Below are 25,949 nucleotides of genomic sequence, written 5' to 3' on the forward strand. Positions count from 1 at the left end.
TGCACCCTTGGAATACAGGGTCCTTGATTCAGGCCTGAGAGAAGAGACATAGATATATGCTCTACACACATAGGGGGGAGATTTATCAGTAGGCAGTTGTCTATGTGTTATAGGCAGGTTTCCAACAGTTGGATTTATAGTCCGGTGTATGTGCAGTGTTAAATGCCTTCTGATGTGACTATCGGCTGTATGTGCTCTATGTGAATAGACTGCACCGGTCGCACTTATTTTTAATATCTGCTTAATTTCTGCCTTTTTGCAATGTACTGTATTTGCACATCAAATTCTCAGATATCTTAAACATAAAATTGAGCAAAAACTTCGAAATTGAGCAAAAACGTTAAAATTGTGCAAGTTTAAGATAAATTTTCCCCCTGTAATAGCAATGAACCCACATACACCACCTCCTATAAGTTGTAGTTTTGCAATTAAATTTGTGTTTTTTTGAAAATTCGCAGTTGATAAATGTGGCGTTGTACACTCTGTGTTGTATTTTTTCCGCCATTTCGTGACTTTAGATTTGCATTTTCTCTCACAAAAAAAATGCAAAACCGATGTTTGCGCAAAAATTTGCGACAATTATACGCCAAGAAGGTACATAGAACTAATGATACATCTCCCCCATAATCACTGTTGTAAAATGTGTTAAAGGTATGTGTTCTACAATGTTGGTATGTCATTTTGTAAAGGGACTCCCCAAATATCAGCAACTTTGAATAAAATCCATGTTTTAGACCCAGAGTTTTAGACCTCATGATTTAATGTTTTTATAATTTTGAAAATTGACCAAGAATATGACACTTTTCCTTGAAATCACTCAATGCACAAAAAGCTGCATCTAATTCAGCTAGTTCCAAGGCTCCCGGATTCCTCCGAAAACAACTTTATAAAAATATGCAAATGAGCCTTAGACGCTCAGGCTCACGTCACCTGAGCGCCTCATGGCTCCGCTGCCCCCTAATTATTCATATAACCCAAACACGTTAAGTCCTATAGAGGAGTACTGGTAGTTTCCCCCCAGTCAAACTTATCACACCCTAAAAAGTAGGGGAACTTACGAAACATAGTTTTTTATAAATAAAAATCTCTTTATTTCATAAACAATAAAATGTCTATTTTGCAATTTGTTTCAGTTTTAAAATGATCCCAAAATAAATAGAGGCTCAGGCAGCCCAGTTATCGCAGGTCAGAGGTAGATCGCATTTGCATTACATTATCATATATTAGCATTCTTATCATTTCAATAGATTCTTCTTTTCACTTAAAGAAAGTTTGGTTATGATTACCTTGCTGCTATGGTTGCCGTACGCCCCTCGCCCCGACGCGCGTTTCGCCTATTGCTTCCTCAGGAATTATTATTCATGCCCGCCAACTGCTCAATATTTACCCATCTGTCTAGCCCCGCTTTGCTCGGACACCGTTCCTTGCACAGCCCACACATCACCTGAGCACCTCAGGCTCATTTGCATATATTTATAAAGTTGTTTTCTGAGGAAACTGAGAGGCCTGAAACCAGCTGAAGACTGTGTCATCAACACCTAGAGGTAATAAGCATGCATAACAGGACAGTCTACCATTAGTAATCTGGTGGTAGATGTCCTTTAGGATTGGTTCCCTTAGGCTACATTCACACTGCCGTTGCCCGCCATACAGTAGCACGGCTGGCACACGCAGTGCCGTGGAGAGGAGGAGGGGGAGAGCGCCGGTCACCCCCGCCCCTCTCCATAGCCTGACATAGCGCCCAACGCCGTATTCCATTAAAAGATAGGACATGTCCTATCTTTCTACAACATACGGAGTGGTACGGTGCCGCACGTGTGCTGTACCATAACGCTTCCGCTCGGCTCTGTGAGGCCATTGCGATGTATGGGGGATATACGTCAGCCATATATATGTCCCACATATGTTCGTGTGAATGTAGCCTTAGTCTGTAAGTGTTACCCTTTAATGGCCAGACACATACGATTGATACAAATAAGCAAATACCTGTCTATTCTAGTGTTTGTATTGGAGACATTTTCACTACTTGATATTCCCTTCAGCAGGGTGTTACTGCAAGATTCAGTATCTCTACCTGCCAGGTGGCCAGTATATCTTTTTTCCATACATGTCATGCTTACATTTCTTATCGCTGCCATTTTAATGCTGTTTCCTGATATTTTTCTAATGCGTTTTAATCTCCAGACAAGCAATATACTGCAGTTGTACGGCGCATTGATCCAAATCTGTTCAACCTGGTCCCTGAACTGTAATTTTTTTAATCTTGAAAATGGACCAAGAATATGACACTTTGCTTCCATGAAACCACTCAACGCAAAAAAAGCTGCATCTGCAAAAATATAAATGTTGCTCCAAGCTAAGTAGTTAGTAAGTCCTTTACTTTCCCTCATCTTTTATTTACCATTAAAACCTTGCTGCGTGAAATCAACTATATATTTAGAGTAAATCCAGTAGATTATTCGAAAGTAAGTCCTTCTAGGGGTCATAAATGTTCAGCAAGGAAGTGTAAAAATTGTGATTTTCTTGCAAGGCCTATAAAGTGAGAAAAATATGAAATCATAGATAATAACATCTTCAAGGTAAAATATTCATAGCTTTATTAAAAAGACATGTCACTTTGAGTGAATACTTCACCAGGAAATAGCAATTCATGAAAGGAACCAGTCACCAGATTTTACCCAATTAAAATACAAGTCCCCTTAGGTAGGGTATGAAATGTATAATATGCAACCTAGGCAACAGAATTATTTTATGTAAAATACAATTATTGGCTAAAACAGAAACTTCCCAAAAAGAGAGCACAGACGCATTTCGGCTCCTTCAGGCTTTAGTCCTGAGATCATTACTAAAGCCTGAAGGGGCTGAAACGCGTCGATCTTCTGACTGTGCCATATTTTGAAGCCTGTATGTGAGAAGCTTTTATTAATAAAGAGAATAAATTGTTTCATATCCACATTGGTTGCTGCTGGACATTAGTCTTTCTTTACACAGAAGTTTCTCCCGGGTCTTGGGAACGTCTGTGCAAGCCTCGTGGAGGAGGTGAGTGGAGAACTGGTCTATTGTTTGGATTGTGGATCCCTATATAACAATGACCAGGACAACAATGACACACAACCAGGACAACTAAGGAACGGCTCCATATGACGCATTTTAAGGTCGTAGAGGGGCCTAGCCAGTCTCCAGACCTGAATCCAATCAAAAATCTTTGGAGAAAGCAAAAACTCAATATTGCCCAGTGACAGCCTTAAAATCTGAAAGATCTGTATGGAGGACTGGGTCAAAATCCCTGCTGCAGTGTGTAAAAACTTGGTCAAGAAATACAGGAACGTCTGACCTTTGTAATTTGTTTCTATACCAAATATTGCGTTCTGTTTTTCTATGGTATCAAATACAAATTTAACGCAATAAAATGCTAATTAATTATTTAAAAAGCATACAATGTGATTACTTCAATTTTTTTTCAGGCTATCACAGTCTAAGTGTACCTAAAATAAAAAGTACAGACCTCTCGATTCTTTGTGGGTGGGAAAACTTGCAAAATTGGCCTGGGATCAAATACTTATTTTCCTGCTGTATGTGTATATATTTATGAACAAAAAAGCAGCACACCAAAAAAATAATGTCAAAATATAGAGGTGGAGTTATTCCATATTAAAGAGCAAACAGTGAGCCTTTTTTTCAAGCTTTGGAGCTGAAACATTGCTTTTCAATATGGAATAAATCGACCACTATATAAACGGCGTTCAGCCCATTTTTGATAAAGCAGTAATCTATTTTATTCTATGTTGTGCTGCTTGAACTTTTGAATTGTGTTTGTATATATATATATATATATATATATATATATATATATATATATATGGAAGAAATTGCTGCAGTCAGATGAGGCAAAAATTTAGCTCTTTGGCATTGTCTCATCTGACCACAGCGCCTTCTCCCAATAAAAAAATATTATTATTATCACTCACAGAATCATTTAGGTGTTCACTGGCAAACTTCAGTCGGGCCTGCACATGTGCCTTCTCTATGCAGTGGGAGCTTGTGGGCACTGCAGGATTTTAAACCATGATTGCATAATGTGTTACCAATGGTTTTCTTGGTAACTGTGGTCCAAGCTCCCTTGAGATCGTTAACAAGTGTCCCCTGTGTAGTATTCTCTCACCTTCCTCATGATCAAGGATACGCCACAATGTGAGTATTCCCACGTTGCTCCAGATTGATGTTGATTAGAGATGAGCGAGCACTAAAATGCTCGGGTACTCGTTATTCGAGACAAACTTTTCCCGATGCTCGAGTGCTCGTCTCGAATAACGAGCCCCATTGAAGTCAATGGGAGACTCGAACATTTTTCAAGGGGACCAAGGCTCTGCACAGGGAAGCTTGGCCAAACACCTGGAAACCTCAGAAAAGGATGGAAACACCACGGAAATGGACAGGAAACAGCAGGGGCAGCATGCATGGATGCCTCTGAGGCTGCTTAATCGCACCATTATGCCAAAATTATGGGCAACAGCATGGCCATGACAGAGTGACAGAATGAAGCTAGATAGCATCTAAAACATGCAATAATTGACCCTGACACTATAGGGGATGGCATGCAGAGGCAGCGGCAGCAGCGGCAGGCTAGAGAGTGTCTTGGCAACATACCCCAAATGGACTCAGGCTTAAAACCAATGGGTGGCAGAGAGGAACCAAAGGAGGTGAGCAAGAAGCGCTCAAATAATGTCAGTAAATGAAAAAAGTTTGCCAGTATATTTTGTGGATTACACAGCAGGGTGGCGACAAAGTTAACAAGTTTGATGTGGAAGCCATGAAAACAACCCAAAATTCTGCCTGACACAGCTCGTTTGATAAGGGGACCATGTATGGAGGCAGTGAACTAGTAGTAGATTAAAGGTGCTGCAGTTAAAACTACGTTAGTTGGATCTTGGGATGGAGCTGGCGTTCCGCTGCCAGGCGAGCTTTCGCCAATCCAAGCCCCTGTCTCTAGGCTACTCCCCAAACAGCACTTCTAAGAACCTTTTGTATAAGATCAAGTGTAGTAGCGTTGTTATAAGTTTAGGATATGGCGGGTGAGGGGAATGTAAACAGATGCGCAAGAAGCGCTGAAATAATATCGGTAAATGATAAAAGTTTGCCAGTATATTTTGTGGATTACACAGCAGGGTGGCGACAAAGTTAACAAGTTTGATGTGGAAGCCATGAAAACAACCCAAAATTCTGCCTGACACAGCTCGTTTGATAAGGGGACCATGTATGGAGGCAGTGAACTAGTAGTAGATTAAAGGTGCTGCAGTTAAAACTATGTTAGTTGGATCTTGGGATGGAGCTGGCGCTCCGCTGCCAGGCGAGCTTTCGCCAATCCAAGCCCCTGTCTCTAGGCTACTCCCCAAACAGCACTTCTAAGAACCTTTTGTATAAGATCAAGTGTAGTAGCGTTCTTATAAGTTTAGGATATGGCAGGTGAGGGGAATGTAAACAGATGCGCAAGAAGCGCTGAAATTATATCGGTAAATGATAAAAGTTTGCCAGTATATTTTGTGGATTACACAGCAGGGTGGCGACAAAGTTAACAAGTTTGATGTGGTAGTGTCAGAACCGTTCAGTGTGAATTGTGTCTCAGGGGTTTTGACACGCCCGATTGCGGTGGTGCAGCAAGTTCTGACAGTAATGTGCAATGTGAATTGTGCCTCTGGAATCTGGACACACCCGATGACTATGGTCCAGCAGTTAATGAGTTACCTGGTCTTTGCTGGACTGATGCAGGTGATTTCAGCTCCAATCAGCACTAGTCCTATCAGCTTCTTGTCTGTCTCTCCAGCTTCACTTATAAGGCAGCTAGTGGCTCAATTGCGTGCTGGCTATTGTCTAGTTCTTACCTGGATATCCCAGCTCCCCATATTTCCCTGTGACCTCTTTGTACCTTCTGTTATCGTTGCCGAACCTCTGCCTGACTTTGACTACCGTTTTTTGCCTACTGACTTTGTACTGCGATTCTTCTGGTTTTGATTCTGGCTTGTCGACTACCCCTTATTGTGTTGTCTGTCTTGTCCTGTTACGTGTGTCACTTACATAGTATAGGGACCGCCACCGAGGTTGTCCGCAGTTGCTAGAGCTGTCTTGAGGCAAGTAGGTAGGGACAGTGGGGGGGGTTCAGCCTCAGGGCTCACTGTCTGGTTGTCTTTCCCCCCTCACGCCTGACAGAATAGCCAGCCCAATATACTGTCGCTGTCATGGACAGCACAACTGCGTTGACAAATATTGTGGAACAGATGCAGCAAATCAACACCATGGCGCAGGAACTAGCTGTTCGGCTTCATGAGCAGGAGACGGCCCCACGTCAGTTTACCATGGCTTCCCCAGCACCACCTGAGCCACCTGTGCAACTCCCAGATAAGTTCAGTGGGGATAGAAAGAGATTCTGTGCATTTCGGGAGGGGTGTAAATTGTTTTTTAGATTGCGCCCCCGCTCTTCTGGGGATGAGGTCCAGAAGGTGGGCATAGTTATGTCTCTACTCCAGGGGTCACCACAGGAATGGGCTTTCTCGTTACCTCCTAGTTCTCCTGAGTTGCAGACGGTGGATGGGTTTTTTCAGGCCCTAGGGCTACTGTATGATGACCCGGATAGTGCAGCTAATGCTGAACGTCACTTGACAGGTCTGAGGCAGGGTAGACGTCCTGTGGAGGAATATTGCTCGGAGTTTAGGCAGTGGAGTGGTCCCTCCACTTGGAATGACTCGGCACTCCGATTTCAGTTTCGTGTCGGACTGAATGATCGGTTGAACGATCTGTTGGTAGCTTATCCCACTCCTAGTTCCCTTGAGGATAGCATGACATTAGCTATCCGAGTTGACAGACGCTTGAGAGACAGGCTAAAGGAGAGAGGTACATCAGACGCCTTTAGACCTTCACCTATTCGTGTTACCAACCCTAGTCCTTCCCCTCCTGCTATACCCCCATCAGAGGAACCTATGCAAGTGGATTCTACTGATGCCAAGACCAGACGTGCATATCGTGTGTTGAACAACTTATGTTTCTACTGTGGGAAAGCAGGACATCGAGTCCGGCAATGTCCATCCCTTCCTGGACCACCGCCGGAAAACTTCTACGCCTGAGTGACTATCGAGGGGGTCACTCAGGCGAACAGGTAACCTTCACCAATAAGAATAAGTTATTATTGCCTATTTCATTGTCTTTGGGAGGGAGAAACATCTCTGGTTATGCTCAGATTGACTCGGGGTCTTCTGCTAATTTTGTTAACCCTATGTTCTTTTCCGGTCTAGAGGTGTGTCCCCTTCTGCTCCAATCTCCTGTTAATGTCACAGGAGCAGACTCAGCCCCCTTTGCTCAGGGGGATATACGTTACATCACTCCCTGTCTTGAGGTTAAGGTGGGGGCAGTTCATGTGGAACGTATGAAGTTTTTGTGTCTGCATAACCTGTCGTCTGATGTGATCTTAGGTTTGCCTTGGTTGGAGAAGCACAATCCTGTTTTTAATTGGGCAAACCGGGAACTGGTAAAATGGGGTACTGAATGTGACTCCCATTGTGAGGTGGTTTCTTTTGCTGGGTGCTCTTCCATGGAAGAGGGTATTCCGAGTTTTTTGTCCGATTATGCAGATGTATTTGATGAAAAAGCTGTGGACGGGTTGCCGCCACACAGATCATACGACTGTGCCATTGAATTAATTCCCGGTGCCAAGTTTCCTCGAGGTCGTATTTTTAACTTGTCTTGTCCAGAAAGGGAGGCTATGCGGGAGTATATTAAGGAAAGTCTCCAGAAGGGTCACATTCGCCCATCTTCCTCCCCATTGGGAGCAGGGTTCTTTTTTGTGGGAAAGAAGGATGGGGGATTACGACCCTGTATAGATTATCGACAACTTAACAGAATCACTGTTAAGAATCAACACCCTCTACCCCTGATTCCTGACTTATTTAACCAAATTGTGGGGGCCAAATGGTTTTCCAAGATAGACTTGCGAGGGGCTTACAATTTGATTAGAATCAGAGAGGGTGATGAATGGAAGACCGCTTTCAATACACCAGAGGGTCATTTTGAATATCTAGTGATGCCTTTCGGTTTATGCAATGCCCCGGCGGTCTTTCAACATTTTGTGAATGATATATTTCGTCAGCATCTAGGTCGTTTTCTTGTGGTCTACTTAGATGACATTTTGATTTTTTCTCCCGACTGGGCTTCACACATAAAACATGTTCGTGTAGTGATGGAACTGCTTAGACAAAACAGTCTGTTTGCTAAGTTGTCTAAATGTCAGTTTGGTATCCAGGAGGTCTCTTTTTTGGGTTACTACGTCACCCCTAATTCCTTCCGTATGGATCCCCTTAAGGTGGTGGCCATCGAAAAGTGGGAACGTCCCAATAATTTGAAGGCCTTACAAAGATTTCTGGGGTTCGCTAATTATTATAGGAAATTTATTAAGGGGTTTTCTGTTATAGCCAAACCACTTACTGATCTCACCAGGAAGGGGGCAGATCTTGTCAACTGGTCTCATGAGGCTATCCGAGCATTTGACAAGCTCCGTAAGTGTTTTTCAGAGGCCCCAGTACTGACTCAACCTAATTTTGAACGTCCATTTATTGTGGAGGTGGACGCATCAGAGGTAGGGGTAGGAGCGGTATTGTCCCAAGGATCGGACACTCTTACTAACCTGCGACCTATTGCGTTCTTCTCAAAGAAGTTCTCTCAAGCTGAATGTAACTATGATATCGGTAATAGAGAACTATTGGCCATCAAGTTGGCATTTGATGAATGGAGGCATTTCCTTGAAGGTGCCAAACATAAGGTGGTGGTACTCACTGATCATAAGAATCTGGTTTACCTAGACAATGCTAAACGTCTCTCGCCACGTCAAGCCCGATGGGCTTTGTTTTTTACCAGATTCGATTTTGAAGTCACTTACCGACCTGGTTCCCGTAATATCAAGGCTGACGCCTTGTCTCGTAGCTTTGATTTAGAAAGTTCCCCCAGAACTCAATCTGATACTGTTTTAAGACCCGGGGTAGTAGTGTCTATTTTGCAACCTGACTTGGTGACCCTGATTGCAGAATCTCAGGGTCAAGCACCTCATAACACTCCAGACTCTTTGTTGTATGTACCGCCTAACCTTCGACTCCGAGTTCTTGAAGAGATTCATAGTTCAGTTTTGTCTGGTCATCCAGGTGTGGCAGGTACTAAGTATCTGCTCTCACGCCATTACTGGTGGCCATCTTGGGCTCGAGATGTCAAGGCTTTTGTCGAAGCTTGTGAGGTTTGTGCTAGGTCCAAGGTCCCTCGTAGGCCACCCGAGGGTCTGTTACATCCTCTACCGGTCCCTACGAGACCTTGGACGCATCTTTCTATGGATTTTATTACCGACTTGCCACTATCTAAGGGTAAGACAGTCATTTGGGTAGTGGTGGATAGATTTTCTAAGATGTGTCATCTCATTCCACTACGTAAACTGCCTAACGCTCGCACACTCGCCACACTTTTTATTAATCATATTCTACGTCTTCATGGGGTGCCTGAGAATGTTGTTTCCGACAGGGGTGTCCAGTTTGTGGCTAGGTTTTGGAGAGAGTTCTGTGGCAAATTAGGTATCTCTCTGTCCTTCTCGTCTGCATTCCATCCTCAGACAAATGGACAGACAGAGAGGACCAATCAATCGTTAGAGCAATTTCTAAGATGTTTTGTGGCTGATACTCAGAATAAGTGGAAAGACTTCATTTCTCTAGCAGAGTTTGCTATAAACAATCATGAACAACGTGCTATTAAGATGTCACCATTCTTCTGTAATTATGGTTTTAACCCCAGGTACTCGTCTGTTCATTCTGCAGAATCTATTAATCCCTCAGCCGAGGCCATTTTCTCTAAACTGTGCACAGTTTGGGCCCAAGCTCATCAGAACTTGGTAAAAGCCCAAGAGTCTTATCAAAGACATGCTAATAAAAGACGTATATCTGGCCAGCAATATGTACTAGGTGAGAAGGTCTGGCTTTCAGCTAAAAATCTGAAACTTAGGGTGCAGTCAGGGAAACTGGCACCCAAATATATTGGACCTTATACCATTGTGGAAATCATTAATCCGGTAACCTTTAGGTTGAAACTACCCAATGCTCTTCGTATCCATCCTGTGTTTCATAAGTCTCTTCTTAAAAGATATGTGCCACCGGTGTTGCCTTCACCTCCTCCGGCTCCACTCATCGTCCAGGGGGAATTGGAGTATGAGGTGGAGAAAATTTTGAATTCCCGCTGGGTACAGGACTCCTTACAGTATCTGGTCCACTGGAAGGGTTTCGGACCGGAGGAGCGCACATGGGTCTCTGCTAAAGACATGCATGCGCCCCGTCTGGTCCGGCGGTACCATTTACATAATCCTTCTAAGCCTGGTTCAACGATTAAGGGTCCTGAGGCCCCTCATAAGAGGGGGGGTACTGTCAGAACCGTTCAGTGTGAATTGTGTCTCAGGGGTTTTGACACGCCCGATTGCGGTGGTGCAGCAAGTTCTGACAGTAATGTGCAATGTGAATTGTGCCTCTGGAATCTGGACACACCCGATGACTATGGTCCAGCAGTTAATGAGTTACCTGGTCTTTGCTGGACTGATGCAGGTGATTTCAGCTCCAATCAGCACTAGTCCTATCAGCTTCTTGTCTGTCTCTCCAGCTTCACTTATAAGGCAGCTAGTGGCTCAATTGCGTGCTGGCTATTGTCTAGTTCTTACCTGGATATCCCAGCTCCCCATATTTCCCTGTGACCTCTTTGTACCTTCTGTTATCGTTGCCGAACCTCTGCCTGACTTTGACTACCGTTTTTTGCCTACTGACTTTGTACTGCGATTCTTCTGGTTTTGATTCTGGCTTGTCGACTACCCCTTATTGTGTTGTCTGTCTTGTCCTGTTACGTGTGTCACTTACATAGTATAGGGACCGCCACCGAGGTTGTCCGCAGTTGCTAGAGCTGTCTTGAGGCAAGTAGGTAGGGACAGTGGGGGGGGTTCAGCCTCAGGGCTCACTGTCTGGTTGTCTTTCCCCCCTCACGCCTGACAGGTAGCCATGAAAACAACCCAAAATTCTGCCTGACACAGCTCGTTTGATAAGGGGACCATGTATGCCTACAGTTCATGCCAGTCGCTGCACTGGCTGCCAGTCTCCTTTCGAATACAGTTTAAAATAATAACCCTCATCCATAAAGCTCTGTATAATGCTGCACCCCCCTACCTCTCCTCTCTTATCTCAGTCTATCGCCCAACCCGTGCTCTTAGATCCGCCAGTGATCTTAGATTAACCTCTACCCTAGTGCGGACCTCCCACTCGCGTCTCCAAGACTTCTCTAGAGCTGCACCAATTCTATGGAATGCTCTGCCCCGGACTATCAGACTAATACCTAACCTCCAAAGTTTCAAACGTGCTCTTAAAACCCATTTCTTTAGGCAAGCCTATAACACTCATTAACTGCATGAAGTTTTACCTCTTCTACTAACCCGTCCTGTGTCGTCCTCCCATCTGTTATCCAGCAACCAACAGGCACCAGACTTCTCTGCAGTCCCATTCACCCTGGACCTGGTATATAAGATGACGGCTGAGTGGTTCAAGCGACAGCAATTCCATTTATTATATTTTGTTCTATTCCCTAAGAAGAATGGCTTGACCATTAAATATTCTTTTACCTCATGTTACCCCATCATCTTCATAAACCGTAAGCTCTGGCAAGCAGGGACCTCACTCCTGTTGTTCCATACAAATGTTGTGCTCTGTTACATTACATTTGTATTTGTTTCCTATGATTTGTAAAGCGCTACGGAATATGATGGCGCTATATAAATAAAGATGATTATTATTATTATTATTATGGAGGCAGTGAACTAGTAGTAGATTAAAGGTGCTGCAGTTAAAACTATGTTAGTTGGATCTTGGGATGGAGCTGGCGCTCCACTTCCAGGCGAGCTTTCGCCAATCCAAGCCCCTGTCTCTAGGCTACTCCCCAAACAGCACTTCTAAGAACCTTTTGTATAAGATCAAGTGTAGTAGCGTTCTTATAAGTTTGGGATATGGCGGGTGAGGGGAATGTAAACAGATGCGCAAGAAGCGCTGAAATAATATCGGTAAATGATAAAAGTTTGCCAGTATATTTTGTGGATTACACAGCAGGGTGGCGACAAAGTTAACAAGTTTGATGTGGAATGCCCTGTAATAGCTCTTGGGCGGTGTGCCTTTTATCGCCTAGGCTCAGCAGTTTGAGCACCGCCTGCTGTCGCTTAGCGACGGCACTGCTGCTGTGCCTAGAGCTACCGACTGATGGCGCCATGCCCACGGATGGTAATTCGGAGGAGGAGGAGGTGGAGGAGGGGTGGGAGGAGGAGGAGGTATAGTAGGCCTTTGAGACCTGGACCGAGGTAGGCCCCGCAATCCTCTGCGTCGGCAGTATATGACCAGCCCCATGGTCAGACTCGGTCCCAGCCTCCACCAAGTTAAGTGTAGTAGCGTTCTTATAAGTTTGGGATATGGCGGGTGAGGGGAATGTAAACAGATGCACAAGAAGCGCTGAAATAATATCCGTAAATGGTAAAAGTTTGCCAGTATATTTTGTGGATTACACAGCAGGGTGGCGACAAAGTTAACAACTTTGATGTGGAATCCATGAAAACAACCCAAATTTCTGCCTGACACACCTCGTTTGATAAGGGGACGATGTATGGAGGCAGCTATATGGACGACTTTTGGAGGTAGCAATGGAGACAACGTGTGGAGGCTGCTATGGAGACAATTTAATTTGGATAGTGCCTGTATGTGGCAGTCCAAAAAAGTTTTCAAACCAGAGGAGCAGGTAGGTGGCCCTCCAGAAAAATGAAATAGATTGAGTGCCTGTATGTGGCAGTCCAAAAAAGTTTTCAAACCAGAGGAGCAGGTAGGTGGCCCTCCAGAAAAATGAAATAGATTGAGTGCCTGTATGTGGCAGTCCAAAAAAGTTTTCAAACCAGAGGAGCAGGTAGGTGGCCCTCCAGAAAAATTGAATAGATTGAGTGCCTGTATGTGGCAGTCCAAAAAAGTTTTCAAACCAGAGGAGCAGGTAGGTGGCCCTCCAGAAAAATGAAATAGATTGAGTGCCTGTATGTGGCAGTCCACAAAAGTTTTCAAACCAGAGGAGCAGGTAGGTGGCTCTCCAGAAAAATTGAATAGATTGAGTGCCTGTATGTGGCAGTCCACAAAAGTTTTCAAACCAGAGGAGCAGGTAGGTGGCCCTCCAGAAAAATGAAATAGATTGAGTGCCTGTATGTGGCAGTCCAAAAAAGTTTTCAAACCAGAGGAGCAGGTAGGTGGCCCTCCAGAAAAATTGAATAGATTGAGTGCCTGTATGTGGCACTCCCAAAAATTGTTTAAAACAGAGGACCGGGTAGGTGGCCCTCCAGAAAAATTAAATGCATAAAGTAGGAGTTGGAGGAGGAAATGGACAGTCAGGCCAGTGAGGGGAGTGAATTCTTGTGCGTTGGTACTCTGGCGCATATGGCAGATTTCATGCTAGGCTGCCTATCCCGTGACCCTCGCGTTCAAAAAATTTATTTCAGCACCGATTACTGGCACCGATTACTGGCTAGAGCCAGTGGGCCCTGTCAAAAAATAGCCAGTTTCCTCTGCTTTAGTGTACAAAGAGGAGGAGAAGGAGGAAAATGAGGAGGAGGAGTGCATAAATTATTCAGGTTGAGCTTCCTTCACCTGGTGGAGATTGGAAATTATGAGAAATCCAGGCTTTATTCATCTTAATAAGCGTCAGCCTGTCAGCGCTGTCAGTCGACAGGCGTGTACGCTTATCGGTGATGATGCCACCAGCTGCACTGAAAACCCGCTCGGACAACACGCTAGCGGCAGGGCAGGCAAGAACCTCCAAGGCGTACAGCGCCAGTTCGTGCCACATGTCCAGCTTTGAAACCCAGTAGTTGTAGGGAGCTGTGTGATCATTTAGGACGATGGTATGGTCAGCTACGTACTCCCTCACCATCTTTCTGTAAAGATCAGCCCTACTCTGCCGAGACTGGGGACAGGTGACAGTGTCTTGCTGGGGTGACATAAAGCTGGCAAAAGCCTTGTAAAGCGTACCCTTGCCAGTGCTGGACAAGCTGCCTGCTCGCCTACTCTCCCTCGCTACTTGTCCCGCAGAACTACGCACTCTGCCGCTAGCCCTGTCAGAAGGGAAATACTGTTTCAGCTTGTGCACCAGGGCCTGCTGGTATTCATGCATTCTCACACTCCTTTCCTCTCCAGGGATGAGAGTGGAAAGATTTTGCTTGTACCGTGGGTCCAGGAGAGTGAATACCCAGTAATCGGTGCTGGAATAAATTTTTTGAACGCGAGGGTCACGGGATAGGCAGCCTAGCATGAAATCTGCCATATGCACCAGAGTACCAACGCGCAAGAATTCACTCCCCTCACTGGCCTGACTGTCCATTTCCTCCTCCTCCAACTCCTCCAACTCCTCTTCTTCTGCCCATACACGCTGAACAGTGAAGGACTGAACAATGGTCCCCTCTTGTGCCTCGCCAACATTCTCCTCCTCTTCCTCCTCATCCTCCTCCTTTTCCACCTCCTCCGATATGCGCTGAGAAACAGACCTAAGGGTGCTTTGGCTATCAACAAGGGAATATTCTTCCCACGTCTCTTGTGGCGAGCGCAAAGCTTCCGACTTCATGCTGATCAGAGAGTTTTTCAACAGGCCAAGCAGCGGGATGGTGAGGCTGATGATGGCGGCATCGCCACTGACCATCTGTGTTGACTCCTCAAAGTTACTCAGCACCTGACAGATATCAGACATCCACGTCCACTCCTCATTGTAGACTTGAGGAAGCTGACTGACCTGACTACCAGTTCTGGTGGAAGTTGACATCTGGCAGTCTACAATCGCTCTGCGCTGCTGGTAAACTCTGGATAACATGGTTAATGTTGAATTCCACCTCGTGGGCACGTCGCACAACAGTCGGTGAGCGGGCAGTTGGAGGCGGTGCTGCGCTGCCCTGAGAGTGGCAGCATCTGTGCTGGACTTCCTGAAATGCGCACAGATGCGGCGCACCTTCGTGAGCAAATCAGACAGATTGGGGTATGTCTTGAGGAAACGCTGAACTATCAGATTTAACACATGGGCCAGGCATGTGTTAAATGAGCCGCCACCAGGTTACGGCCGTTGTCACACACAACCATGCCTGGCTTCAGGTTCAGCGGTGCCAGCCACAGATCAGTCTGCGCCGTGATGCCCTGTAATAGTTCTTGGGCGGTGTGCCTTTTATCGCCTAGGCTCAGCAGTTTGAGCACCGCCTGCTGTCGCTTAGCGACGGCACTGCTGCTGTGCCTAGAGCTAGCGACTGATGGCGCCATGCCCACGGATGGTAGTTCGGAGGAGGAGGTGGAGGAGGGGTGGGAGGAGGAGGAGGCATAGTAGGCCTGAAAGACCTGGACCGAGGTAGGCCCCGCAATCCTCGGCGTCGGCAGTATATGACCAGCCGCAGGGTCAGACTCGGTCCCAGCCTCCACCAAGTTAACCCAATGTGCCGTCAGCGATATATAGTGGCACTGCCCGGCAGCCCGGCAGCATCCGCCATGAGGTTGCGAAAGGCCTCGGTCTCTACTAGCTTATAGGGCAGCATCTCCAGGCTAAGCAATTTGGAGATGTGGACATTAAGGGCTTGGGCGTGCGGGTGGGTTGCACTATATTTCCGTTTCCGCTCCAGCGTCTGGGGTATGGAGAGCTGAACGCTGGTGGATGCTGTGGAGGATCGTGGAGGCGACGATGGGGTTTTTGTGCCAGGGTCCTGGGCAGGGGGCTGACTATCAGCTGACACAGGGGAAGGAGCAGTGGTGTGCACGGCCGGAGGTGAACGGGCTTGGTGCCACTGAGTGGGGTGTTTAGCATTCATATGCCTGCGCATACTGGTGGTAGTTAAGCTAGTAGTGGTGGAACCCCTGCTGATCCTGGTTTGGCAAAGGTTGCACACCACAGTCCGTCGGTCATCCGGTGTTTCCTTAAAGAACCTCCAGACTTCTGAAAATCTAGCCCTCGCCGCGGGAGCCCTCGCCACGGGAGCTTCACTACGTGACACATTTGGCGCTGATGCACCTGCTCTGGCCCTGCCTCTCCGTCTGGCCCCACCACTGCCTCTTCCAACCTGTTCTGGTCGAAGACTCTCCTTCGTCTCAGAAGCACTGTGTTCACCCGGCCTCTGAAACCAGCTTGGGTCTGTCACCTCATCATCTTCCGATCCCTCAGTCTTCTCCCCCCTCGGACTTCCTGCCCTGACAACAACTTCACCACTGTCTGACAACCGTGTCTCCTCATCGTCGGACACCTCTTTACACACTTCTTCCACTACGTCAAGAAGGTCATCATCACCCACAGACTGCGACTGGTGGAAAACCTGGGCATCGGAAAATTGCTCAGCAGCAACCGGACAAGTGGTTTGTGACTGTCGGAAGGGTCCAGAAAACAGTTCCTCAGAGTATGCCGGTTCAAATGCCAAATTTTCCTGGGAGGGGGCAGACTGGGGGGGAGGAGGCTGAGGTGCAGGAGCTGGAGGAGTGCCGATTTCGGTGACATGGGTGGACTGCGTGGAAGACTGACTGGTGGACAAATTGCTCGAAGCATTGTCGGCAATCCACGACATCACCTGTTCGCACTGTTCTGGCCTCAACAGTGCTCTACCACGAGTCCCAGTAACTTCAGACATGAACCTAGGGAGTGTAGCTCTGCGGCGTTCCCCTGCTCCCTCATCAGCAGGTGGTGTCTCACCCCGCCCAGGACCACGGCCTCTGACCCCTGCAGTAGTCCCCATGTCCCCGCCCTCGTCCTCTACCCCTAGCCCTCGGGTTAAACATTTTGAAAATGAAAGTTATAACTTTAATTTTTTTTTAACTTTTTTTTGTGTTTTTTAGTGTGTTTTTTTTTTTGTGTGTTTTTTAGTTTTTTAAACCAAAAGATGCTATCCTATTGCTATGGCTATTTTCTAGCCAAGTATGAAAGCACACTGCTATGCCAGATGAGATGACGCTGAGTTGCGAAAAAATAAACGTAAAATAAAAAGTAAATGGCAGACTGTGCCTAATTGAAATCAAACCCGTAATAAATTTTCCCACTTCGGTCTTTGCGATGGATATGTGCGTCACTAAGCGCTAAACACAACGGTCGCAAGTCTCACTACAAATTCCTCACAATATGGTAGTAGATGCACTACAGCAAGGACAGCCACCAGCAGATCAACCAGAAATAAAATATATATAACGCTATTGTAGGCCTAAGTAACCCGTTTGGATTCTCCTATGGCTATTTTCTAGCCAAGTATGAAAGCACACTGCTATGCTAGATGAGATGACGCTGAGTTATTAAAAAAATAAACGTAAAATAAAAAGAAACTGGCAGACTGTGCCTAATTGAAATCAAACCCCTAATAAATTTTCCCACTTCGGTCTTTGCGATGGATATGTGCGTCACTAAGCGCTAAACACAACGGTCGCAAGTCTCACTACAAATTCCTCACAATATGGTAGTAGATGCACTACAGCAAGGACAGCCACCAGCAGATCAACCAGAAATAAAATATATATAACGCTATTGTAGGCCTAAGTAACCCGTTTGGATTCTCCTATGGCTATTTTCTAGCCAAGTATGAAAGCACACTGCTATGCTAGATGAGATGACGCTGAGTTATTAAAAAAATAAACGTAAAATAAAAAGAAACTGGCAGACTGTGCCTAATTGAAATCAAACCCCTAATAAATTTTCCCACTTCGGTCTTTGCGATGGATATGTGCGTCACTAAGCGCTAAACACAACGGTCGCAAGTCTCACTACAAATTCCTCACAATATGATAGTAGATGCACTGCAGCAAGTACAGCCACCAGCAGATCAACCAGAAATAAAATATATATAACGCTATTGTAGGCCTAAGTAAGCCGTTTGGATTCTCCTATGGCTATTTTCTAGCCAAGTATGAAAGCACACTGCTATGCTAGATGAGATGACGCTGAGTTATTAAAAAAATAAACGTAAAATAAAAAGAAACTGGCAGACTGTGCCTAATTGAAATCAAACCCCTAATAAATTTTCCCACTTCGGTCTTTGCGATGGATGTGTGCGTCACTAAGCGCTAAACACAACGGTCGCAAGTCTCACTACAAATTCCTCACAATATGGTAGTAGATGCACTACAGCAAGGACAGCCACCAGCAGATCAACCAGAAATAAAATATATATAACGCTATTGTAGGCCTAAGTAAGCCGTTTGGATTCTCCTATGGCTATTTTCTAGCCAAGTATGAAAGCACAGTGCTATGCCAGATGAGATGACGCTGAGTTATGAAAAAATAAACGTAAAATAAAAAGTAAATGGCAGACTGTGCCTAATTGAATGATCCGAGCAGCGTAGGCAGGGGCTAGTCTATTCCAGGGTCACCTGATCTGGCCAGCCAACCACTGCTATCGACGTGTAAGGGTACCACGTCATGCTGGGTGGAGTGCAGAGTCTCCTGGCTTGTGATTGGCTCTGTTTCTGGCCGCCAAAAAGCAAAACGGCGGGAGATGCCATTTTCTCGAGCGGGCGAAGTATTCGTCCGAGCAACGAGCAGTTTCGAGTACGCTAATGCTCGAACGAGCATCAAGCTCGGACGAGTATGTTCGCTCATCTCTAATGTTGATTGATAGTCATTTTGTATTTCTTCCATTATCTTACTATTGCACCATCAGTTGTCTCCTTCTCACCCAGCGTCTTACTTATGGTTTAGAAGCCCATTCCAGCCTTGTGCAGGTCTATGATCTTGTCCCTGACATCCTCAGAAAGCTCTTTGGTCTTCCCAAGGTTGTAGATGTTTAAGTCTAACTTAATGGATTCTGTGGACAGTCTTTCATACAGGTGACTATACCTGTGACTATAGGAGTGAATAGCTGGTCTGTAGTAGCCAGAACTCTTAATGGTTGGTAGGGGATCAAATATTAATAATAATATTTCTCTCAGCAATAAAAAAAAACAGCAGCACATTCATATCAAGCAAAAGGTGGATGCAAATAAATTCTAGACTAGATGAAGGGTACATTTTATCCGAAATGACGCGTTTGTGATGTTGAATAAACTCTTTCTTTTTTCCACATTTGGAAAAAAATTTATTTACATATTTTTTTCATTTTTGAATTAAGGTTTCTCTAGACACATCCAATTTTTAAATTGATCTGATTGAAACATTTGTATGTTTTTATCATACTGAGTCCGCATGCTCACAAACGTATGCCCACCGGGCCATAGCCGAGTGGGCATATGTCCAGTGCCGTGATGATCAGGAGGGGTGACCTCTCCCCTTTCCATAGCAATGCATGGCATACGGGCTGTAACACAGGGAAAGATAGGACATGTCCTATCTTTTTCCCGTCTATGGAACAGTATGGTGCCACACCTGTGCAGCAATGAATCGCTCTATGCTGTCATTGCCATCTATGGGAGATGTATGTACGACCGCAAACTTGGGGCCGTACATACGTCCCCCATGCGGTAGTGTGCATGGGGCTTTAAAGTGTATTCACAAGTACTATATTTGAACATTTTCTGGTCAATTTTGTGAATTTACAAATTAATCTAATATCACATCACAACAGGGAGATGTGTAGGGCAAAATAAGGAAAATTTACAAGGGGCATCACCTCTTACGGATATCTGTCCTGACCTGAGATCACATTTTATTATGATTTATTTATTGTAGGTTATCAAGTACCCCTGGTATGATTGTGTTACATGTCACATATTCTAAGATTTTTTTCTTTTCAATCACAATTGTTACCGTTACTATATAGTTTGTATTAAAACCTAATATAGAACATTATTATATACACATAACACTGCTTCATAAATATGGAACACACTATTTCATTTTTTGAGTTTATATTATTTTCATCAATTTATAAAATATTTGAGACTATTTAATTAAAAATGTATTATAACCTTTTTAATGCAGTCACATTGCATGTGTGTTTTTGTTTCCTTTATCACGAGTCTACAGAGTCTATAATGACATTGAATAGCTGCGTACGTCAAGAATGCTGCTCCCCGCTTGAACATTTGGACAGGGAACCTTTATGTTTGTCATCAAAATTCACTCTGGAGTTGGTCTTGTTGTCCATCATTTATTGCCAGGGGCTAACAGCTGTACACTATGCTCGCATGTTCCAGAAGCAGCTGTCTGCAGGAAGGCATGTAGGGACCATATGATCAGAGGTCAGAGGGCATGCACACTAATATGTCAATGACGTCAGAAATTCAGCATCACGTCTCTCCTTGCCCGAAAATTTGGAAATTGTGTAGCTTGTAAACCAAACATAGTTATTTGGAGTTAAAATCATGGCTGATCTTTTATCATGTAAATCCTGTAGTGTGCAGATCTGAATTTATTTGTTAACCATCAGATAATGCAAGGGAAATATAGCAAACAATGTCACTTAGGGTAACCCATTCCTTTAACCTATTGTGGTCATAACTTTTGTATTAAAAGAAGGTTTAGGATGTTTAGGAGAGTATATAGGGAATATAATAAAAGTACGAAATGTAAATTAGAAAAGATGATCTTTTTAGGTTTTGAGAAGAGGTATTTAACGCTATAAATGGATTACAATTAGAGATGAGCGAGTATACTCGTCCGAGCTTGATGCTCGTTCGAGTATTAAGGTACTCGAGACGGCTCGTTGCTCGGACGAGTATTTCCCCTGCTCGAGATCGAGCATTTAATTAAAAAAACACAGTGAAGAACAATGAAGAATAGAATAAAAACAGTGAACACAGTGAACACAGGATCATTTAAGTGAAAAACACAGTGAAGAACACAGTGAAGAATAGATTACAGATGTTCGGCACATCTGCTTACTTGTCGGAAGATACGCGCGGAACGGTGCGAACAAAATAGTATGTGAAGAACAATATATATGTGTGAAGAACACGGTGAGCAGCACAGAGACATGGGGCAGCGGCAGCACGGAGACATCGAGGGGCACGGGGAGACATCGAGGGGCACGGAGACATCGAGGGGCACGGAGACATCGAGGGGCACGGAGACATCGAGGGGCACGGAGACATCGAGGGGCACGGAGACATCGAGGGGCACGGAGACATCGAGGGACACGGAGACATCGAGGGGCACGGGGAGACATCGAGGGGCACGGGGAGACATCGAGGGGCACGGAGACATCGAGGGGCACGGAGACATCGAGGGGCACGGAGACATCGAGGGGCACGGAGACATCGAGGGACACGGAGACATCGAGGGGCACGGAGACATCGAGGGGCACGGGGAGACATCGAGGGGCACGGGGAGACATCGAGGGGCACGGAGACATCGAGGGGCACGGAGACATCGAGGGGCACGGAGACATCGAGGGGCACGGAGACATCGAGGGGCACGGGGAGACATCGAGGGGCACGGAGACATCGAGGGGCACGGAGACATCGAGGGGCACGGAGACATCGAGGGGCACGGAGACATCGAGGGGCACGGAGACATCGGGGAGACTTCAGTGGAAGAAGAGCAGCGGATCCCGGGACACCGTATCTCCCGACAAGTAAGCAGATGTGCAGAACATCTGCAATCTATTCTTCACTGTGTTTTTCACTTAAATGATCCTGTGGTCACTGTTTTTATTCTATTCTTCACTGTTCTTCACATCTGTTAACTTGTCGGGAGATAATATACGCGCGGAACAGTGAAGAATAGATTGCAGATGTTTGCATACATCTGCTAACTTATCAGAAGACATTCTTTTTCAATTAATTAACACATTTTATTCCCGAACCATGGTCCCTTTGAAAAATGCTCGAGTCTCCCATTGACTTCAATGGGGCTCGTTATTCGAGACGAGCACTCGAGCATCTGGAAAAGTTCGTCTCGAATAACGAGCACTCGAGCATTTTAGTGCTCGCTCATCTCTAATTACAATATTTAATATTACAATGGTATTAGATCCATGGGTCGGTGTTTTGGGGTTTTAAGAATATTCAAGCTTGCAAAGAGGATAAAATGATAATCTCTCAGATGTTATTTTTGGGAAGAAGATGTATACTATATTTTTGTTCCAAAAAACCTTCAATGATAGATTTCTGGAAAAATTTGGTGAAATCAGTAGTTCTAATGGAAAGAATATGGTGTAGCGCCCAAAGTAAAAGAAATAAATTTGAAAAAAGATGGGAAATATTGATAAGATACAGGGTCTTAATACAGGCTTGACTCCAGCTTTCAGTAGGCCCATGGGCGACGGAGCCTCCCTAGGGCCTACTGAAAACCTTTGTAGTGAACTCATGTGGCAGCATTCAAAATTCAGAAACTAAAACAGTCTCCTGTTCCCTAAAATATTCATATCATACCAAACAGCCCCCTCATGGTTATTTTACATAAGCCCCAATCACCCTCATGTATTCCTTATGTATAGCCTCCTGTGGGCACCTCAGCAGCTCTGGGCCCACTTGCACTATATATATATATATATATATATATATATATATATATATATATATATATATATATCAAGGAATAAAATAATTCCTTTTTCACAAGAACTTGGAGTGCCACCATTTTTTGATTTTTATATGTGAAATGATTTAACAAACCTGAAGGTTGAGCACCCGATTTTTTTCTTAACTGGTGCAGCTGAATTGTTTTATACAGGCAGTCCCCGGGTTACGTACAAGATAGGATCCGGAGGTTTGCCCTTAAGTTGAATTTGTATGTAAGTTGAAACTGTATATTTTATAATTGCAGATCCAGACAAAAAAAATTTGGCCCGGTGACAATTCAAGTTTAAAAGTTTTTTGCTGTAATGGGACCAAGGATTATTAATAAAGCTTCACTACAGACACTTTACACTGATTATTGCAGCCTAGGACTATAGTAAAGCATCCAGAAAGCTTCACCAGAGGTCAGAGGGGTCTGTCTGTAACTATGGGTTGTCTGTAAGTCGGGTGTCTTTAAGTAGGGGACCGCCTGTATATATCATTTTGTCTTTGTGCCTCTATCTATTCAAGGGTGGGATGGGAATGGGGGGAAGTGGAGGGAAATAGGGGCAGGAGCCTATTAGTATAATTTATAAAGTTGACATGTAACAGTTTATCTAAGAATCTGAATATTTTATACTATTTTATATATTTTGTATTGTTGTGGATCATTAAAATTTGCCTTTTCAATTAAAAAAAAATCCTTTTATTCTGTTAATAAGTTTTGCATTATAAGAAAGTTGACAAACATAAATGTGGTGAGGTTGTAATTTTACTTATAGTCTTATAAGCTCTACATTAGGCAGTGCAGCCCAAAAGTAACCCAAGAGGAATACGTGTGCACTCAAAAATACTTTTTGATTAGTATTTTACGCCTGAGAGACAGCATAGTGCTCCATTAGTGGGTCCATGGCTGAATAGCTACAATAACCATTTCTCATAAGAGTTATAAAGCACAATGCATAGTTAATAGCTTCTATTTTAAGTGTATGGTAAAGTGTTAAAAAGTAAAACTTAATGCTGTCTAAACCATGCAACGAATGTTTCATATTATAGACCATATTTTATTCATTATTATGTATTTAGGGGACAAGTTATTAGGTGTCCCAGACTAACCTCTCTGCTGTGAAAATATAAAGATTGCTTTTATTCTTGATTTGGAAAAAAAAGTACATATAGAAAATGCATATATATTCACCCGCAACTAATACATTTCCATTTAAACTAGAAGTCTTATGGTCTTGTGACTTACTGACATTTTTACATTATGTCATTCGATGTACAGACCAGACCAAAAGTTTGGACACACCTTCTCATTTAAAAAGAGTTTTCTGTATTTTCATGACTAAAAAATTTGTGTTATACACTTAACAAAAAAGTGTGGAACAGCTGAAAATATGTCATATATTCTAGGTTCTTCAAAGTAGCCACCCTTTGCTTTGATTACTGCTTTTTATACTCTTGGCATTCTCTTGATGGGGTTCAAGAGGTGGTCACCAGAAATTATCTTCCAACAGTCTTGAAGGAGTTCCCAGAGAAGCTTAGTACTTGTTGGCCCTTTTGCCTTCACTCTGTGGTCCAGCTCAACCCAAACCACTTCGATTGTGTTCAGGTTTGGTGATTGTAGAGACCAGGTCATCTGGAGCAGCATCCGATCACACTCCTTCTTGGTCAAATAGTCCTTACACAGCCTGGAAGAGTGCTTGAGGTCATTGTCCTGTTGCAAAAGAAATGATGGTCCAACTAAACACAAACCGGATGGAATATCATGCCGCTGCAAGATTTTGTGGTAACCATGCTGGTTCAGTATACCTTCAATTTTGAATAAATCCACAACAGTGTCACCAGCAAAGCCCCCCCACACCATCACACCTCCTCCTCCGTGCTTCACTGTGGAAACCAGGCATGTAGAATCCATTCATTCACTTTTTCTGTGTCACACAAGGACAAGTTGGTTGGAACCAAAGATCTCAAATTTGGACTCATCAGACCAAAGCACAGATTTCCATTCCTTGTGTTCTTTAGCCCATACAAGTCTCTTGTGCTTGTTGCCTGTCCTTAGCAGTGGTTTCCTGCAGTGGCAATCCCCCTAAGCCACACCCCCAATCACTCCCTGGCCACGCCCCAAATTTTAGCCATATTATAATAATAAAAATCATCTCAATAAAAAAAAAAAAAATTATCCTCAGTGGGGTTTGAACCCAGAACCTGCAGTGTCCATGTACAATAATGACACAGTGCCCCAACCAACTGAGCTATAGTCCCAGCAATTAACAAGGTGGAGAATTTTGGTAACTAAGAACTATGACTACTGTTACACTGTGACACAGATTTAATGCTTTGGTATATAGGGAGGGATCTTCTCAGAGATTATTGTAATTATTGAGACTATTATTATTATTATGGAGATGATTATTATTATTATTATTATTGAGATGATTATTATTATTATGGAGATGATTATTATTATTATTATTGAGATGATTATTATTATTTTTACTATTATTAATAATCATCTCCATAATAATAAAAATAATAAAATTCATAATAATGATAATAATAATAGTCTCAATAATTACAATAATAATCTCTGAGAAGATCCCTCTCTATATATCAGTGCATTAGTCTGTGTCACAGTGTGAATGGCAGATAACACTTCTTAGTTACCAGAAATCCTTTTATAAGTATCACTGGGCTTATAGCTCAGTTAGTTAAGCTTCTGTCTATGGTGCAGAGGGTCCCAGGTTCCAATCTCAGCCTGGCCAAAACTTTAGTTAATTAAATAAAGAGCTTGTGTCTGGGGAAGCCCTGGAGACCATATATGGACAGATGCTGATCTGACCTGATGACGTGGTCCCTGCTCTCTCTGCTAAGCCGACACTTCTCTGAAAAGGATTCCCTGCCCGATGTCTGCTCTGGGGAACCCTAGGAGATGCAGTGACCATATATGGACAGATGGTGATCTGAACCTGATGACGTGGTCCCTGCTCTCCGCTAAGCCCGACACTTCTCTGAAAAGGATTCCCTCCCGATGTCTGTAGAAGCCATTCTGTACTGTGAGTTCAGGCTTTCAAAGTATTTACTATGGGGACACAGCGGGACCTGGGGGGAAAATCCGTGACAATCTCATAGCTGCCACTGACGCAGAAGAGGTAAGAAAAGTCCCGTCAAAATCGGGACAGTTGGGAGCTATGGTTTTACCATGAATGCTGCTGCACACAGTCTCCTCTTACCAGTTGTTGTAGAGATGTGTCTGCTGCTAGACCTCTGTGCGGCAGTGACCTGATCTCTAATCTGAGTTGCTGTTAATTCCATCTGGTATGAGACATTCCTGCACACTTTCTAAAAGCCTGCAAACATTTGTCAGCAGGTATTTGTATGCAAAACTAAGCCACATTAGGCCCTGCATTGTTTTGCAGTTCTGTACTTGACTTGTACCTGTCCCCTAACCTA

Source organism: Engystomops pustulosus, chromosome 8 (assembly GCF_040894005.1).
Source record: "Engystomops pustulosus chromosome 8, aEngPut4.maternal, whole genome shotgun sequence".
Taxonomy (NCBI): Eukaryota; Metazoa; Chordata; class Amphibia; order Anura; family Leptodactylidae; genus Engystomops; species Engystomops pustulosus.